Genomic DNA, 16,031 nt, shown 5'->3' with positions numbered 1-16,031 from the left:
CCCTCAATGAAACATTGCTTGAACTTAAGTGCTCTAGTTGTCTGCCAGAAGGACTCCTGAATTATATTGAGCACTGTATCTGAACACCAGAATATAGTCTCACAAAGGCAGGATAAGTGCTGGGAACTTGGCCTGCCACAGGAGATGCCCCAAATGAAGGCTGCCTGTCAACACAGAGCACTGGGGAGAGAGATAGCTTGGAGTACAAAGAGGCCTGTTTTCCTGACCTTCAGAGCCCATCCACACTCATCCTCACTAATTGGCCCAGATGGAGTTGTTTGTTACAGAGCTGTACAGGACTGAGGTCTTTTGTCTGCATGTTCAAACAATGAGAGAGCCTTCTTCCAGCAGGCCTGGGAGGCAGAGAAACCCTCAAGGCTGCACTGGGAACTGTGAGGGGAGCCCAGGAACATGCAATGTCATGAAAGCAATCTCTGTGTTATGAAATCATTGTTTTGAAAACAAATTTTCTAGCTTGGTGCCTTTCATCATAGCTACTCTGGAGCTTCACCTATAGAAATACATCCACACATATACAATACATGGAAGCAGGTCCTGGGCTTGAACTATGAGCATAGGCCTTGTCCCTGAGTTACTTGTGCTCAAGGGTATTGCATTAACCTTGAGCCACAGCCCCACTTCTGGGTTTTCTGTGATGTCTTAGAAATAACAGTGTCATGGACTTTCCTATGCAGGCTGGATTCAAACTCAGATTCTCTACATCTCAGCCTCCTGAGGAGCTGGGATTACAGTCAGCAGCCACTGGCACCTGCCTTTCTTTTCTTCTTCATTTATAAATCTGGACAATCTAACTACTTAACAACACCATTCCAATACTTTGAATTTATAAGTAAACTACCCAATGTTCTTTATAGGTGCTTTCTCTGAGAAGGATTTTCTCTCCTCCTCTTCTCCTCTGGTCACAGGTTTGAAGCCAAGAGTGAGAAATGAGTGTCACATGACTTTGGCAGCAAATGTCCACAGAACGTGCCACTTCAGTCACTTAGCATTGAGTTCAGTGGAAGTCAGAGTGTCATAGACATTTCTGCCCTGGCTGGCTTCACCCTGTGATCCTCAGACCTGAGCCTCCTGAGGTAGTGTGATGGGCCTTGGCAACTGGGGTTTGCTAGGTCAGAACTGTAATAACATTGACAATACAAGTCAACTACTTATCACAAAGGACTTGGGGAGCATATTAAGCTTTTCAACAATGGACCTTTCAGAACTCTGTAGGACACAAGATTATAATGCTAGAGTCTGAGAGGCTGGGCATGTGGATCTGCTACACTTGAACCTTAAGCTGTGACCCAATTCTGGTGTATATCAGCTTTCATTTTCCAGAGAATGTTCTCCTAACCCGCAAATAGGAAAAGTACTTTGATTAACCATCACTTTTTTTGCATTATGTGTCTCAAACTCAAGCCTGGGCACTGTCCTGAGCCCTTCATCTCAAGGCGAACACTCTACCACTTGAGCCACAGTGCCACATGGGGCCTTTCAGTGGTTCATTCGTGATAAGAGTCTAACAGGCTTTACTTGCCAGGCTGTCTTTGCACTCTGGTCTTCGGATCACAGCCTCCTGAGAAGATAGGGTTCCAGGTGTGAGCCACTGGCATCTGGCCTATTGTTTTTGCCAGTGCTGGGGCTTGAACTTAGGGCCTGGGTACTGTGTCCATGCTTCTTTGTCTCAAGGCTAGTGCTCTACCACTTGGGCACTCCACAGCTTCTGGCTTTTTTTGAGTATGTGGCACTAAGGATTCAAACCCTGGCATTCATGAATACTGAGCAAGCTGTCTACCACTAACCACATTCCCAGTCCCACCCTTACAATTATCCCTCAACTTGCCTATCCTCAAGGAAAGGCTTCGGAGTATAAATCATCTAAAGAAATTCCTGTAGGAAGGTGTTAAAGATAAACAAGGCAAATCTCATATTTGGGAGAGACTCTAAACATGTGAAGACTGTGACAAATACCTCCATTTACTTATGTATCATGTTTTGACACTTAATAATGTATTAATGAAAAATGAGTCAATGTCCTAAATTATTTTGTATAATTTTATAATAGATGTGCAAAATGTAATAAATATTATGTGAATAATAATATTAATACAATAAACAATATGTAAATGAATAAAATATAGAAATACAGAAATACAAAATCAATAATAAAAAATCATAGTTTGTATTAAACATACACATATAATACGTAACATATATTACACATGTACACAAATATTATGTTCCATTATAGGGACTTAATTCAGGCTCTGGGAACTCTACCCTGAATTTCTTTTCCTCAAGGACAGTGAGCTTCCCCTTCACCTACGATGCGAAAGAGTTACCCGGATGGTGAGATCAAATCCCAGCAGTGGCAGAAATACTACCTCCAGTTCCAAGACAGTGACTTAATTACTTTTAACGGAAGCAGTTATTTTTATTCAGTTCCATACTGAACATTTTAAACACAGCAGTGTACAAATTTGTATATCTATTCAGACATCCTTCCCTTACCTGCAAAGTGTTTCTCCGAGCTCTAAATTGTTTCCTTCTTTGTACATTTTTTGTTGTAAAAATGTTGTATATAAGGGTTACAGTTAAATGAGCAAAGTAATGAGTACATTTACTATTGAGCATTGTTGCATCCTCCTTTGTTTTCCCCTTGCCCTCCCTTCCCTCCCACCTCCACAGCTATCTCCTGAACCCCCCAGCTGAGGTCAGTGACTTAATTTTTTGTTTTTGGCTTGGCACAGGATTTGAACTCAAGTAGTAGAAACTCTGCACCTTCCCTCACATTGCTACAGGTTTACCAAGATCCTGAGTTCAAATCCCAGGCTAGGAAAGAAAACTGGCAGAAATTCCAAACCAGGGGATTTTTTTTTTTTTACAACCATGGAGCTTGAACTCAGGTCATGGCAACTCTACCTCAGCTCTGATTGCCTTAGACTGGGCTGCAGACTCTCACCCATAGTCGATCCTGGAATCCTAGGCCCAGAGGGCTTGCATGAAGAAAAAAAAACTGGGACAGCACCGAAAGTGATGAGCTGCAGAGGACTGGGGGTTTTACCTTATTCTTTTCTTTGCAGGGTGACCATCCTGAGTCTGAATGGCATGGCTGCAAAGGGGAGCTGAACTTCTATTCCTGAAGGCTGGTGGGCCATCAGGGAAGCCATAGACCAACCTGTCAATATAGGCCCTGGGTTAAAAATCTAAGTCCTGACACCTACCAATGGCAGGACAGCACAAGAGATTCGTTCCTATGCATAGTAATACTGATTGAAAGAGTAGTTCGTGCATCAGTTGAGTCTAAAAGTGGATGAAATAATCCTAGGATGGTGATTGATTTTAATTGATAGTTTATTAAGTATAAAAAGAATAATATTACTTCAAAGGCAGTATAATAAATACCTAAGAGTTGGTAGGAATGTAGTAGGCGTCATTCAGTCAGATAGATGGCTCTGGCACTCTTTACCAATATGTATTAATTGTATACCACCATCTGCCAATCCATTCATCAGTTTTGGCCAAACCTGGGGCTCCATCTCAGTGCCTGGGAACCACCTCACAGCTTCATTGGCTAGAGGCTGCCGTGCTCACCCTTACCCATTCATGAATTGGGCCTGCTAGGCCCCAAGTTTGGATCCCAGCACTGCCAAAAATTTAATCTTGGAGTAAGAAGCAGAGTGTGACACATGTTTTCCTTTTCTGAGAGAGTCCTGGATGTCAGGCATGATAGAGAACACATCTACAAATCTAGATGCTATGTGATAGGAAGTAAAAAAATGTAAGAAACGGTATAGGTGTCAAAGAGTCAATAAAATAAATGGTAATTAAATGAATAAAACAAGAAATGAAATGAATAACCATACCAAACATGATATTGTCAGACTATATGTAAGTATAAATCCTGTCTTTAAAATGTAAATAAAATGCATATAAGGAGTATGTTTTGCAGGACTGAGGCTTGAATTCAGGCCTAGGAAAGAGGCCTGACTTTCTTGGCTTCAAGTATGGTGTGATTCCCCTAGCCCGACAGTGCTGCCTTTTTATGCAGACTTTGTGTTCAAATCCCAGGCCTGGCAGAAAAATGTCACGAATTGCAAAACAGGGAGATAAATAATTGTTTTTTTAATTTTTTTAATTTTTTAATTATTTTACTTTTTTAATTTAATTTTTTTGTTTGTTTTTGGCCATGGCCATGCACGTGGCTTGAACTCAGATCGTGACAGCTCTGTCTCAGCTTCCATCACACTAGCCTGGGATGCAGCCTCCAGAACCAAAGCCAAACCTGGAATCCTAAGACTTGATATCTGACAGGAAAACAAAATGAAAATGACACTAAAACAAACTGCGAGCCACCCATGGTAGGTGCTTTCTTGGCTTTGGTTCCTTGCATGGTGACCATCCTAGGTCTGAATGACATGGATGCCACACACAGGTGACCATTCCTTGCTCAAGGTTGGCAGACTCTCAGGAAAGCCATAGGCCAACCCCCCAACACAGTCCCTGAGTTCAAATCCTGGTCCTGACACCTACAATGGCAGGAGATCCCAAGAGACTCCTGCCTATGCACGGAAATTCCGATGGAATGGTATCCAACACATGATTGAATAGTTCGTGCAGCTGTCTGGACTGAAATTAGATGCAATAATTCTAGGACGCTGATTGAACTTAATTAATGGTTAATTAGGCATGAAAAGAATAATACTCCTTCAATGGAGGCATAATAACTACCTAAGACTTGGTAGGAGTGTAGCAGATGTCATTGAATACTAGATACACAGCTCTGGCCCTCTGTACTAATATGTATTTTTGGTATACTACCACCTGCCTATCCATGTATGGCTATTTTGGCCACCCCTGGGGCTCGATCTCAGAGGTTGCCAAAAATTTCCTCCTGGAGTAAGAAGCCAAGTGTGACACCTGTTTTCCTTTTCTGTGAGAGTGCGGGGTGTCAGGCATGATGGAGAACAAGTCTACAAATCTAAATGCTATGTGACAGGGTGTAAACAATGTAATACATGGTTAGGTGTCATCACAGTCAAGAAAATAAACGGTAAATAAATGAATAAAACAAAAAGTACAATGAATAACCACACCAAACATGATATAGACTGAACACCTGTCTCGAAGTTCAATCCTATCTTTAGAATACATGTAAGGACTGCGTTTTCCCGGGTTGGGGCCTGAATTCAGGCCTAAGGAAGAGACCTGACTTTCTGATCTTCAAGCATAGAGACCTTCCCCTTCCCCTAGATACAAGAGTTACCCAGACCCTGAGTTCGAATCCCAGCCCTTACAGACAAAAAAATAGCACAAATTCCAAGCCAGGGAGCTTCATTAGCATTTTTCATATGTTTTAAAGTTCACTTGGCCTTTAATTGCCACATTTTGATTTTATAACATGAGAGTTTTTCAAAAAGGGGTTTAAACATTTACATTTCAGCACAGCACATTGGTGTTTCCATTTTGACCATCTGCCATGAAGACTGAGAATGAAAATGAGTACATCATTCCTCCCTAGAGGGACAGTTGATATTATTTCTATTTAGAGTTATTTCTATAACTATAACCACTCTACAATTGTATCTTGTGAGTTTTCCTCAGTGCCTACCACAAAATACACTAGGGGAGTCCTCATGCCACAAAAGGTTGGGTTTCTGAATAAAAACTCACTTCTGTGAGGACAGTAGGTACTTGTAAGCATTTTGGGAATAAAGTGAATTGTAAAATGAAAAACAAAAACATTGGGACTGGGATGTAGCACAGTAGTGGAGTGCTTGCCTAAAGAGCATAAGACCCTGGAAGAAAAGGAAGGCAAGTTTGCTAAAGGTCAGAAGGTTAGAATTTTATGATCTGTATGAACAAACTTCTTTTTTTCTATTTTTTTTTTTTTTGGTCGGTGGTGGGGCTTGAACTCTGGGCTTGACTTCCTGCCTTCAGCTCTTCAACTCATGGCAAGTGCTCTACAGCTTGAGCCACAGTGCCATTTCCGGTTTATTGGAGATAAGCCACAATGTGATTTCCGGTTTATTGGAGATAAGAGTCTCATGGACTTTCCTGCCCAGGTTGCTTTGAACCGCCGTCCTCAGATCTCAGCCTCCTGAGTAGCTAGGATTATAGGCATGAACCAACAATGCTCAGAGCATGAATAAACTTAAAGATTGATTCTGAGGAAAGAAATTTGAAATACACTTTTAATAGAAATAATTTATAATGCCATGGTTAAGGCACTAATTCAGAAGTATTTATTCATTGGCTGGTTTCTTAGTTCATTTAAATATATATATATATATATATATATATAACATTTTTAATATATATATACATACATATATATTATTAAAACATAGCTTTGAAGTGTACCTAAAAGCATATGTGCTCATGTAAAGTTATACACTACACAAGCTTGATTTTTTATTTTCAGTTTGTTGGTGCCATAAATTAGGTGGGATGTGTGTACTGTTGTTTTGTTCTCTGTTTTTGGAGAATTTCTCTCTGCTTTCTTCCTCTACCCCCCTCTCTCTGCACTTGAATTCAGCTTGCTCTTTCTTGGCTTGATTTTTCATAGCTGATTTTCTACCACTTCAGCCATACCTGTAGCCTGGCTTTTTGCCAGTTAAATGGAGATGTCATCTCTCAGGCTTTTCTGCCTGGATTGGCTTTGATACTTCATCTTCCAGTTCTCACCTCTTGAGTAGCTGGGATTTCAGATGTGAGCCACTGAGGTGCCTAGGGATGAATTTGACTTTGGTTGGTGCATTCTTTCTGTTTTTCTAAGCATGGGATCATCTACTATAGAATTTCTGTGAATGTCCTGGGTCTGAAATAAGATATATAATACATATGCTAATCTGTATAGTTCTCATAAGATGTAATCAATTAATACATGTTATAAGTATAATAATAGTCAATATAAATAATGAATGAATGAATAGTGCAAAAAATAAAATAAATACACAGTAAAATAATATGCAGTAAACATAAGTATGTAGATATTTATTAATCATTATTTCAAATGTGGATGAATATTACTTTAACAGGACTGGGGATTGAATTCAGGCCTAGGGAACAGGCCTGAATTGCTTGTCTTAAAGATGGTGAGTTTCCCCATCCCCCACAGTGCATTAGAGTTACCCAAACTCTGAGTTCAAATCCCATACCAGACAGGAAAATAAAAAGACACGAATTCCAAGCTGGGGAGCTTCATTAGTATTTTTACAATTTTTATTTTGTGAGGCTTGAGCTCTGGCATTGGGCCCTTTCCCTGTCCTCTTCAGCTCAAGGCGAGCACACAACCGCTTGAGCCACAGCACCACTTCTGGTTTTCTAGTGCTTTATTGGAGATAAGAGTCTCATGGGCTTTATAGCCTGGGATGGATTTGAACCACAATCCTCAGCCTCTTGATTAGCTAGGATTACAGGTGTGAGACACCGGCCCCCAGCTATTTCTAATATTTTAAAATTTTATTGATTGATTGATCGATTGCCAATCACAGGACTTGAACCTCAGCTTCCATCACCCTAGGCTGGGATTGTGCAGCCTCTGGACTCACAGCCTACAATGGGATAATAGGCCTCAGGGGCTGACAGGAAAACAAAATGAATACAGCACCGAAAAATCCACTCATTATCTTGACCACGTAATTATAACCCCTCTGTACAGTATTTTCAAAATAAAAAAATGGAAAATAAATGAATAAAACAAAAATACAATAAGTAACCATAACAAACAGGATATGGACTGACCATCTATACGTAAGAACAAATCTTACCTTTACAATGAATATAAATAGAATGTTTCCGAGGTGGGTACTTGAATACAGGCTTAACGACCAGGCCTTACTTTCTTGTCTTCAAGCATGGTGAGCTTCCCCTTCATCCACAGTGCTTCAGAGTTACCCAGGCCTTAAGTTCAAATTCAAGGGTAGGAGAAACGGCATGAATTGCAAGCCAGGGAGCTATTTTTTTGCTTTTATTTTGCCAAACAAGGTCTTGAACTCAGGTCATGGCAACCATGCCTCAGCTTTCATCACCATAGGCTGGGGTGCAGCTGCTCGAAACACAGCCTATCCTGAGATCCTAGAACTTCAGGCCCTGTGCCGCGGGCGGGTGGGTGGGAACGGGGAAGGATGCACAGAAAAAAAGTGGTGGGATGGAGTTTTAACATTTTCTTCTTTGGCACCGTGGCCATCTGGGTCTGAGTGATCCGGCTCCAAAGGATACTTCACCTTGCATTGCTGAAGGCTTGCAGGCTACTGGGGAAGCCATAATCCTGAACAATGATTAGCCAGGCACCAGTGGCTTTCACCAGTCCTCCTTGATACTTACAAGGCTGTGATAGGAGGATTATGGTCACAGTCACCCTAGGCAGGGAAGTCCTTGAGACCCCTGTCTAACCTCAATGCCAACAAAGCAAAAGCAGAGCTGTGTGGCTCCAGTGGTAGAGGGCTAATCTTGAGCAAGAACAGCTCATGGACTGTGCACAGATCCTGAGTTCAAAGTCCAGGACTGGCAACAAATAGACATACACAACAATCTGTGCAGCCATCTGGCTAAAGCAGGTCTCCCTCTTGTCCCCAACTGGATTTGACAGAGTTTCCTGGTAAAGGGGCTGCTGTCATCTTGACTCCATCCATTCTGTCTGTATCACAGAATTCCAGACACACCCTCATTCTTTCATGGTTCTTTTTGACCAATGGGATACAAGAATAGTGGCCACGACCACATTCCATGTTTCCCTGTATCACTAGGATTCCCTCTGTTGGTTGATAACACTAAAAGCAGTTGAGGAAGGTAGAGGTGGCTGAGTGGTGAGCAAGAGACTCCAGGTGACTTTGAGGTAGAGTAGGAAACCATGTCCTAGTCAGTGAGAGGATTTCCTAGAGCCTGGGAACGTGGCCTGCCCAACTTTCCTGTCCCAGCACTCAGATGTCTGAAACAATAAGACTCAATGAGAGAACTGTGGGCAAGAAACTGCCACAAGAACACCAGCAGTATCCTTCCGACAGACCTGAAACATTCAAGAAAACAAAGAACACGAAAAAAGGAGGCATCCCCAAGACAAACATCTCTGGGGAGCCGAATTGAATGGAGAGTCCGGCCAAAGGTGATGCCGACCATGGGCCTCCCTTGCTTTTGGACACAGTCACAGCCACCAGGGTCCAGGGTGTCAAGGGTCCCAATAACACCAAGGATCCACAGAGGGGCTACTGGCATGTGGTGCCCACCCTGGACTACAGAAAAGAAGAAACCAGGCACTCTGTGCCAAGATCCAACCACTGAAGCAGGGAAAGACAGACTGGCAGGATCAATGGGAGTAAGAGAGGGCGAAGATAGCCCAGATACATGCAGCACAAAAAATGGAGGTAGAGATCCACAAGGCACCCATACAGCGGTTGGTTTCAGCAGAAAGTGTTTTACAATGTGCGCTTGCCCAAGTGCAGCAGGCCACTGATGACAGAGAAAGGGAGCACGAAGCTCTCACCAGCTGCCTGCAAGCTACAGAGTGGCCCATGGCAGAGCTGGAGATAGCGGCTTCTGCGGTCACTGCTGCAAAGAAGGAGACCAAAATGTTCTTGGAACAGCTGAATGGTCTGACCCTTCAGCTTGAGGAAAAGACCAGAAGCTTCGATGACCTGGAGCAAGTGAACACAGAGTTGCAGGAGAAGCTAGAAGTGCTGTGGATACAGAGGAGCCACATGAAGAAGAGAATATGCAAGTTCCAACAAGTGCTGGAGGGACGTGAGGTACTGAAAGACTACTGGACAACCTGAGCTGGCTGGTGACCACAGCGAATCTGGAGAGAGACACCTTCATGGAGGACCTGAGCATTGAGAGGTCCGCAGGGAAGGAGGAGGCATGATGGCTGACCCAATGGGTGAACCAACTGACAGAGGAGAAGGAATGAGGGGTAAGGCATGTGTTGGACCTAGGGAATGAGCTGTGGGAACTGAGAAGAAAGCTGGTAATACCACCCCCCCCACCCCCCGCAGGACCATCTCAGGCCAAGCAGCAGCTGTAAGTCCAGGCCTACAGCAAGGAGATGGAATTGAAAAACCTGGAGGAACAACTTCACATCCAGGTCTAGGAAAACCAGTCTCAGTCTTCAGAACGTGGAACAGCAGGAGATGCTCAGAGGAGAAGATAGAGAAATGGATAGTGGTGGCTGAGAGAGAGAGCCAAGAGGCTCAGGAGCAGCAGGAGCAGTCCCTGGGCCAGTGCAGGAGTTCAGAGCCTCCTGTGAGGCACATCGCCTCCAATGAGTGGCTGTGCTCTGAGAAGGAGGCCCTGCAGCAGCACTTAGAGAGGCAGATCCAGCTGCTGGAGCAGCTGAAGCAAGTGAAGGGCTCAACAAACTGGAGGGACCAGGTGGTTTGCTAAGTGGCAGGACACTCTCAAGTGCCTGGAAGCCACCAGATCACAGGAGGAGTGCCTGCAGGTCCAGCTGAGCTCCTTGGTTTTCCCTGGGGAAGGGGAAGGCATGAGCCCTGGAGAAGCAAAAGGTAAGGAGGTGATACCCGCCCTCCCCCTTCCATGTGACCATCACAGAGGACAGAGATGTCCCCCAGACCAAGAGTGACATGGCTCTGAGAGTGCTCTTGGAGGATGAGATCCACAGGGGGAAACTCCTGCCACAAGAATGGCGGGCCAGCTGGAGGCACCCCCTGGCCGACCCAGCAGCTCAGTGCCAGACTGAGCTGGAGCCACAGACCCTCATGAACTGCCACCAGAGCAGGCATGGGGATCGGAAGCGGGACACGTGGGCATCTGAGAAGAAAATCTGCTTCATCCATGACCTGCCTGATGAGGTAGACTTCCAGAGTCCAGCAGGTGAGCTCCACCATTGATGCAGCCAGCTGTCGGCACACATCCAAACCATGGAGGAGTCCCTCATGGTGTGTAAAGAGCAGATGTTGGTCCTGAATGAGCTGTGTTGGGAGAAAGCCCAGTGCATGCACTGGCTGTCCCAGGAGAAGATGGAGAAGAGGAGAGTGCTGTGGGAGCTGCTGTCACTCCTCCCAAGGGAAGGCACAGACAGCAGTCTCCAGATGACAGCACAGGCTGAACCCCCCCACCCCCTACCAACTCTGCTTCAGATGCCTCAGGATGTGTGGTGGGTGAAATGAGGGAGGATCAGAAAGGTTTTGAAGAATTGCCACTTGAAGACAGCATGGAACCTGCTAGAGGAGAGGTCAGGATTCCCGTCCCCATAGTGGAGTCCCCCAAAGAGAAGGTCCTGCCCCAGATGCCCCACATCCAGATCTGCCCACAGCTCCCAGGCTCAGGGGAGGAGTGCTCTCTCACATTCTCCTATAGACTGATGTGGATGATAACGAACTCTGTGATATACCGACTCTCAAAAGCCTTGGCAGCCACCAAAAGTAGGTGGCCAAGTGGCTTTCTCTTAAGCCTCCATATGCGAGGTGACAGGAAGGTTAAACTGGGAGTAGGGTAGGGCAGAGGCTGCAGGGAGTTTTCCCAAACTCAAGGGATAGCTAATGGCCCATTGGTGGCCAGGAAAGAGACCCATGTTATGCTTATCACAAAGAATAAAGTGTTTTCAAAGCAAAATAAAAAAAAAAGCCTCCAACAAAGATTTGTTCTTCCAGCCCTGAGGCTTGAACTCAGGACCTGGCCACTATTCCTGAGCTCTTTTTGATCAAGGCTGGCCACACCTCCCCTTCCAGCTTTTTCTGTGTGGAATAGAACCCAGGGCTTCAGGCATGCTAGGCGAACACTCTACCATTAACCACATTCTCAGGATGATTCTTCCCCCTCCCAAACCCATATGGCCATTCCTCAGATCAATAGGAAGTAGGGGCTAGGATGAATATGAAGCACAAGTCTGGTTCACATCAAAATATTCCCCCGCCCCCTTTTCCCACACCCTTAGTTGAAGTTTCTCTTCTACCATTGAGGGATGAGAGAGGGAGAGGGGAGTCCCAAGAGAGTACCAACAACAGTGGCCCCCTGAGTCCCACATCCTCCCCCACTCAAGTGATCCTCCAGATTCTGATCTTATCTGACTCAATGTGAAGTCTACACTGTCTCCCCACCACTGCAAGGCTCAAGATGAAATAAAGGTCAGGCATGGCCTCAGCCCACACCCAAGGTGGAAGCTCCTAGTCCCAGACCTACTTCCATGTCTGACTGCCCCTAGTTAGGCCAGAACCACCACTCACCACTATGTTGGTGGTGATGACCTCATGGATGGATTCCAGGAAGAAGGTCTATGGCAAAGAGCCGAAGCAGCAGGGTGAGCAGGACAGAAGGAGGTGGGGTGATTGCTCTGGGATCTTCCTTGGAGCCCTCCCATCCAGCCAGATCCATGGTGACCCAAAGCACAGACAAGGCCAGGGGGTGAGACAAGATGGAGGAGCACAGGACTAAAGGAGGTACTGCTTTGTCTTGGAGGACTTGATTAATTCCAATTATAATTAATTCCAATTATATTTGGCCCATGCCAATCCCAAAGGCATCATGCAATGCCTCTCCTTTTTGTTGGCTGTGAGCACTGTCCCTGAGCTCTTTTTCTCAAGGCTGGCACTCTACTACTTGAGCCACAATGCCACTTTGTTTTCTGATGGTTCATCGATAAGAGTCTCATACACTGTCCTCTCCAGACTGGCTTGGCACCATGATCCTCCAGGATGACAGGCATGAGCAACCAGTGCCCAGTATGTGATGCCTTTTGAAGGCATCTTGCTGAGTCTGTAAAGGAGCCCCAAAGGGCCTGGATAGACCATGACCCAATCAAGGAGCTGGGATGGGGGAAGGTTGACCTTCTAGCCATTCTGTTCCCCCAAAATTGAAGATGCCATGTGATGTTGTATGCACCAAACACCTAGGCCAGCAGCCACCAGGCTTAGTGGGAAAAAAATAGAGAATATCCAAAGACTGCAGTGTAGAAATCTCTGATTTTGCATGCATGTAGTGTGTGTGTGTGTGTGCGTGTGTGTGTGTGTGTGTGTACACTAAGGGACTAGGCTCTATAGACCCTGAGTTTTCTTGCTCAAGGATAGTGCTGTGCCACTTGAGCCACAGACCCACTTGCTTTTCGATGGTTAATTATAAGTAAGAGTCTCAGGCACTTTTCTCTCCAGGGTGGCTTTGAAGCATGATGGAGGCCCTAGGGAAGCAAGAGTAAACAGAACTTGCAGGTACAATCCCTATGGTGGGCTACTCTTGCCGCCTGGTGGCCACACACAGAACATGTAGCCCAGTGCCAGTATCCTCTTGAGTTCAATTTGGGGAAGTTACCATGGTCAAGCTCACTTTTGTTCACCCTGATTGCTGATGCCAGAGCAGGTCTGTTCAACCCTAGGCCAATAGAGCTCCAGGAAGCCCAGCTTTCCAGGGACACAAGGAAGGGAGAGGTCAGCTCCAAGCTGAGCTAAGAGCCTTTGCCCATGGATACCCCAACTTGGCCTTACTTATCACCATAAGACCTGTCAAAGAACAACCCAAAAAACAAAATTGTTGCTGTGCCTCCAAGTGGTAGAGCTCTAGCATTGAACCAAAGAGCTCAGGGACAGGGCCCCCAAGCTTTGAGTTCAAGACCCCCAGCTGACCTTCCCCCATAAAACACTGGCTGTCTAAATGTGAACTAGTAGCATTTATGAAGTGTTTCTGAAGAATGGTGATACTGAAGAAAGCACCCTAATTCTAATGACAGCTGAACTTGTGACATACAACTATATGCTGATTCCTTCACAGGGAGCTATTTGCTGGGTCCTTCCCTCATGGGAGTTGTGTGCTGAGTCCTCACAAAAGTGCTGTTTGTTAAGTCATCCCAAAGGGTGCTATGTGCTGAGTCCCTGAGAAGAGTGGGTCGTCCTGGGTTTTTTAAAGGGTGTTGTGTGCTGAGTCCATTACTCAATGTAATGTATGCTGAGTCCTTCAAAAGGTGTGGTCTGCTAATGTATCCCAAAGGGTCCTGCTATGTGCTGAGCCCTTGAGAAAAGAGGGATGAGGTGTTTTTGAGTGCTGTGTGCCAAGTTTTTTCACAGGGTGCTCTGTACTGTCCTTCAAATGATGCTGTGTGCTGAGTGCCTCCACAGTGTGGTAAATGCTGAGTCTTCCAAAACTGTTCTGTGTGCTGAGTTTTTCGAAGGATGCTGTGCACTGGGTGTTTTACACAGCATGCTTCAACACAGGGTGTGATGAGTCCCTGGAAAAGAGTGCTATGTGCTGAGTGTTTCAAAGTGTGCCATGGACTGAGTCCTTTACACTGTGGGCTATAGACTCCCTCCTTCAAAGTGTGCTGTGTGCTGAATACTCTATCCAGCATACTACATGCTGAGTCCTTCAAAGAGAGCTGTGTGCTGAGTCATTTACACAGGGTGCTTTGTGCTGATTTTGGAAGTGCATTGTGTGCTGATTCATCCCAAAGGGTGCTATGTTCTGAGTCCTTGAGAGGTTATCCCCAACACTCACACACACACACACACACACACACACACACACACACACACACACACACACACACACACAATACAAACACACATACACACACCAGTGTCACCATGCACCTGTGGTGTGGAGGGGGATGGAGGAGAGTCTCCTCCACTGGTGGGGCTGAGGGGAGATTCGATCCCCTGGGCCAGTACTGGGGGTGGGGGTTAGTGCTGAGCTGAGGTAAGGCTGCAATACCATGGTCTAGAAGCCTCAGGGCCCAGTCAGGGCTGCAATTGTGGCCAGGGGTGGGGGGCGGGGCCCAGGGGAGGAGGGGGCGGGGCCCAGGAGCACACTTTGGTGGCAGCAATGGCCAGGGGCACAAGGGGGCAGGGGTGTGTGCGCAGAAGGGGCGGGGTGGCCCAGGAGAGGAGTGTGGGGCCCAGGGAGAGCTGGGAGAAGAGCGAGCAGGAGCACTAGCACCCGTGGAAATGGCTTCAGTGGCTGGCGGCTGCTCTGATCATAGTGTGGGTCCTGGCCGGGAGCGCAGAGCATGCGGAGCCTGCAAGGCAGGCACATCGCCACACGCAGCCCCTCGGAGGCACCCAGCCATGGTGGCCCTGAGTCTGAGGTCCTGGTTTTGGGAGCACGGCAGAGGCAGTGGCTGCTAAGGCAGCGGCAGCCACAGGTTAGGAGGCCGCTGAAGCTGCGGTGGTGGCTGAGGAGGAGCAGAGGCTGCACGCAGCTCCACCAGACGCCTGCGCTGCATTTCAAACATGGCGCTGCTGGCTGGGACCCACGGAGTCTCTAGCAGTCACCTGGCGGAGATGTTGCACCCCTGGCCTGCTTGTGGGCCTGACTTGGTTCCGGCCCTCGGTCCTCAGACTCCCGGCACGCACCTGGAGTCCCAGACTACAGCTTCTCCCAGCAGCACACGTGAGTGGCCGACCTGCGCTCCCGCACCCCACTACCCCCTCCCCGTAAACCCCGTCCCCCGCTCTACCCTTCCTCCCCACCCTCGTGGATCTGGACCCTTGCCTCTTGCCTTCCCCATGCCCCACAGTCTGTCCTGGCTCTGCCACAAATGCACCCCAAGGGTGGGGGGTGGAGATGGGTGTCCACCCGGGGATCCCACCCTCATCCCTAGTGGCCAGTGTTCCAGGAAAAGGGGAGCTGCAGGGAGGTGGGGGCAAAACAGAGCCCCTGGTCTCGAGCAGTGGGAGCCACACAGCTGTGCATCTGCATCCTTTTTCTCCCTGCACCCCCAACCCCAGCTGTCAACAGTTCTGACTGGGTGATCACATTTCCCAGTTCTGCCAGCTTCTGCTAGTGCTACCAGTCCATCTTGTCTCCTTGTCCTCCCCAAGAATTTGCCAAGTTGCCCAGAAGTATGTAGGAGGGAAGTAGGGAGTCCATCCATGTATATAGCCTTTAGGACCCTATCAAAGTCCCCAACAACACCCCCACCCCAGATCAGACACCTTTCTGGAGGCACCTGCTTTGTTTTCTGTCCAGGCTCTGAGAAGCCACATGTCCCAGAACTCCTTCACCCAGCGCCCTAGCCTAGGGTTTTGGTGAATGGGGAGTCAAGGCTGGTTGTTCACAATGGGAAGGGTTTGACCCTGGAGAAAGGG

The sequence above is a fragment of the Dipodomys merriami genome, unplaced genomic scaffold (assembly GCF_024711535.1).
Source record: "Dipodomys merriami isolate MVZ:Mamm:240054 unplaced genomic scaffold, mDipMer1.0.p SCAF_686, whole genome shotgun sequence".
NCBI classification, from domain to species: Eukaryota; Metazoa; Chordata; class Mammalia; order Rodentia; family Heteromyidae; genus Dipodomys; species Dipodomys merriami.
This window is presented reverse-complemented; position numbering follows the sequence as displayed.